Raw genomic sequence first — 4,701 nt, forward strand, 5'->3', positions numbered from 1 at the left:
TAGATCTTCCTCCATCCCTTTACTTTGAGCCTATGTGTGTCTTTGCTTGTGAGATGGGTCTCCTAAATACAGCACACCGACGGGTCTGACTATCCGATTGCCAGTCTGTGTCTTTTAAGTGGGGCATTTAGCCCATTTACTTTTAAGGTTAATACTGTTGTGTGTGAATTGGATCCTGTCATTATTATGCTAGCTGGTCATTTTGCCCATTAATTGATGCAACTTCTTCATAGCATCGATGGTCTTTACAATTTGGCATGTTTTTGCAGTGGCTGATACTGGTTGTCCCTTTCCATGATTAATGCTTCCTTCAGAAGCTCATGTAAGGAAGGGCTGGTGGTGACAAAATCACTCAGCATTTGCTTGTCTTTAAAGGATTTTATTTCTCCTTCACTTAGGAAGCTTAATTTGGCTGGAAATAAAATTCTGGGTTTAAAATTCTTTTATTTAAGAATGTTGAATATTGGCCCCCACTCTCTTCTGGCTTGTAGGGTTTCTGCCAAGAGATCTGCTATTAGTCTGATGGGCTTCACTTTGTGGGTAACACAATCTTTCTTTCTGGCTTCCCTTAACATTTTTTCCTTCATTTCAAGCTTGGTGAATCTGACAATTATGGGGCTTGGGGTTGCTCTTCTCAAGGAGTATCTTTGTGGTGTTCTCAGTATTTCCTGAATTTTAATGTTATCTGCCTTGCTAGGTTGGGGAAGTTCTCCTGGATAATATCCTGAAGAGTGTTTTCTAACTTGGTTCCATTCTCCCTGTCGCTTTCCAGTACACCAGTCAAATGTAGATTTGTTCTTTTCACATAGTCTCATATTTCTTGGAGGCTTTGTTTGTTTCTTTTCACTCTTTTTTCTCTAAACTTGTCTTCTTGTTTGATTTCATTAATTTGATCTTCATTCACTGATATCCTTTCTTCCACTTGATCAAATCGGCTATTGAAGCTTGTGTATACTTTACGAATCTCTCATACTGTGATTTTCAGCTCTGGGAAAAGAAAGAGTCTTAGGCTCTGATTTTAACTTGCAAACCAATAATAAACTTATTAGTGTGAGGGGAAAATGACAGATGCTAAATAATTGAATTGTTTCTTCCATAAAGAAGCCTTTTTAAAAATTCAAAATAAAGTAGCACTATACTTGTTTTTTTTTTTTAATTTTTTTTATTATACTTTAAGGTCTAGGGTACATGTGCATAACATGCAGGTTTGTTACATATGTATACTTGTGCCATGTTGGTGTGCTGCACCCATCAACTCGTCAGCACCCATCAATTCATCATTTATATCAGGTATAACTCCCAAAGCAATCCCTCCCCCCTCCCCCATCCCCATGATAGGCCCCAGTGTGTGATGTTCCTCTTCCTGAGTCCAAGTGAGCTCATTGTTCAGTTCCCACCTATGAGTGAGAACATGCGGTGTTTGGTTTTCTGTTCTTATGATAGTTTGCTAAGAATGATGGTTTCCAGATTCATCCATGTCCCTACAAAGGACGCAAACTCATCCATTTTTATGGCTGCATAATACTCCATGGTGTAAATGTGCCACATTTTCTTAATCCAGTCTGTCACTGATGGACTTTTGGGTTGATTCCAAGTCTTCGCTATTGTGAATAGTGCCGCAATAAACATACGTGTGCATGTGTCTTTATAGCAGCATGATTTATAATCCTTTGGGTGCATACCCAGTAGTGGGAGGGCTGGGTCATATGGTACACCTAGATCTAGATCCTTGAAGAATCGCCATACTGTTTCCCATAATGGTTGAACTAGTTTACAATCCCACCAACAGTGTAAAAGTGTTCCTATTTCTCCACATCTACTCCAGCACCTGTTGTTTCCTGACTTTTCAATGATTGCCATTCTAACTGGTGTGAGATGGTATCTCATTGTGGTTTTGATTTGCATTTCTCTGATGGCGAGTGATGATGAGCATTTTTTCATCTTTCTGTTGGCTGTATGAATATCTTATTTGAGAAATGTCTGTTCATATGCTTTGCCCACTTTTTGGTGGGGTTGTTTTTTTTTTATTGTAAATTTGTTTGACTTCTTTGTAGATGCTGGATATTAGCCCTTTGTCAGATGAGTAGATTGCAAAAATTTTCTCCCATTCTGTAGGTTGCCTGTTCACTCTGATGGTAGTTTTTTTTTTTTGCTGTGCAGAAGCTCTTTAGTTTAATCATATCCCATTTGTCAATTTTGGCTTTTGCTGCTGTTGCTTTTGGTGTTTTAGACATGAAGTCCTTGCCCATGCCTATGTCCTGAATGGTACTACCTAGGGTTTCTTCTAGGGTTTTCATGGTATTAGGTCTAACATTTGAGTCTCTAATACATCTTGAATTAATTTTCATATAAGAGTAAGGAAAGGATCCAGTTTCAGCTTTCTACTTATGGTTAGCCAATTTTCCCAGCACCATTTATTAAATAGGGAATCCTTTCCCCATTTCTTGTTTCTCTCAGGTTTGTCAAAGATCAGATGGCTGTAGATGTGTGGTATTATTTCTGAGGACTCGGTTCTGTTCCATTGGTCTATATCTCTGTTTTGGTACCAGTACCATGCTGTTTTGGTTACTGTAGCCTTGTAGTATAGTTTGAAGTCAGGTATTGTGATGTCTCCAGCTTTGTCCTTTTGACTTAGGATTGTCTTAGCAATGCAGGCTCTTTTTTGGTTCCATATGAACTTTAAAGCCGTTTTTTCCAATTCTGTGAAGAAACTCATTGGTAGCTTGATGGGGATGGCATTGAATCTATAAATAACCTTGGGCAGTACGGCCATTTTCACGATATTGATTCTTCCTAATCGATGAGCATGGTATGTTCTTCCATTTGTTTGTGTCTTCTTTTATTTCACTGAGCAGTGGTTTGCAGTTCTCCTTGAAGAGGTCCTTTATATCCCTTGTAAGTTGGATTCCTAGGTATTTTATTCTCTTTGAAGCAATTGTGAATGGAAGTTCATTCCTGATTTGGCTCTCTGTTTCTCTGTTACAGGTGTATAAGAATGCTTGTGATTTTTGCACATTAATTTTGTATCCCGAGACTTTGCTGAAGTTGCTTATCAGCTTAAGGAGATTTTGGGCTGAGACGATGGGGTTTTCTAAATATACAATCATGTCATCTGCAAACAGGGACAATTTGACTTCTTCTTTTCCTAACTGAATACCCTTGATTTCTTTCTCTTGCCTGATTGCCCTAGCCAGAACTTCCAACACTATGTTGAATAGGAGTGGTGAGAGAGGGCATCCCTGTCTTGTGCCAGTTTTCAAAGGGAACTTTTCCAGTTTTTGCCCATTCAGTATGATATTAGCTGTGGGTTTGTCATAAATAGCTCTTATTATTTTGAGGTACGTTCCATCAATACCGAATTTGTTGAGCGTTTTTAGCATGAAGGGCTGTTGAATTTTGTCAAAAGCCTTTTCTGCATCTATTGAGATAATCATGTGGTTCTTGTCTTTGGTTCTGTTGATATGCTGGATTACGTTGATTGATTTGCGAATGTTGAACCAGCCTTGCATCCCAGGGATGAAGCCCACTTGATCATGGTGGATAAGCTTTTTGATGTGCTGCTGAATCCGGTTTGCCAGTATTTTATTGAGGATTTTTGCATCGATGTTCATCAGGGAGATTGGTCTAAAATTCTCTTTTTTTGTTGTGTCTCTGCCAGGCTTTGGTATCAGGATGATGTTGGCCTCATAAAATGAGTTAGGGAGGATTCCCTCTTTTTCTATTGATTGGAATAGTATCAGAAGGAATGGTACCAGCTCCTCCTTGTACCTCTGGTAGAATTCAGCTGTGAATCCATGTGGTCCTGAGCTTTTTTTGGTGGGTAGGCTATTAATTGTTGCCTCAATTTCAGAGGCTGCTATTGGTCTATTCAGGGATTCAACTTCTTCCTGGTTTAGTCTTGGAAGAGTGTACGTGTCCAGGAAATTATCCATTTCTTCTAGATTTTCTAGTTGATTTGCGTAGAGGTGTTTATAGTATTCTCTGATGGTAGTTTGTATTTCTGTGGGGTCGGTTGTGATATCCCCTTTATCATTTTTTATTGCATCTATTTGATTCCTCTCTCTTTTCTTCTTTATCAGTCTTGCTAGCGGTCTGTCAATTTTGTTGATCTTTTCAAAAATCCAACTCCTGGATTCATTGATTTTTTGGAGGGTTTTTTGTGTCTCTATCTCCTTCAGTTCTGCTCTGATCTTAGTTATTTCTTGCCTTCTGCTAGCTTTTGAATGTGTTTGCTTTTGCCTCTCTAGTTCTTTTAATTGTGATGTTAGAGTGTCCATTTTAGATGTTTCCTGCTTTCTCTTGTGGGCACTTAGTGCTATAAATTTCCCTCTACACACTGCTTTAAATGTGTCCCAGAGATTCTGGTATGTTGTATCTTTGTTCTCATTGGTTTCAAAGAACATCTTTATTTCTGCTTTCATTTCGTTATGTACCCAGTAGTCATGCAGGAGCAGGTTGTTCAGTTTCCATGTAGTTGAGCGGTTTTGATTGAGTTTCTTAGTCCTGAGTTCTAGTTTGATTGCACTGTGGTCAGAGAGACAGTTTGTTATAATTTCTGTTCTTTTACATTTGCTGAGGAGTGCTTTACTTCCAATTATGTGGTCAATTTTGGAATAAGTGTGATGTGGTGCTGAGAAGAATGTATATTCTGTTGACTTGGGGTGGAGAGTTCTATAGATGTCTATTAGGTCCGCTTGGTGC

Source organism: Piliocolobus tephrosceles, chromosome 7 (genome assembly GCF_002776525.5).
Source record: "Piliocolobus tephrosceles isolate RC106 chromosome 7, ASM277652v3, whole genome shotgun sequence".
NCBI lineage: Eukaryota > Metazoa > Chordata > Mammalia > Primates > Cercopithecidae > Piliocolobus > Piliocolobus tephrosceles.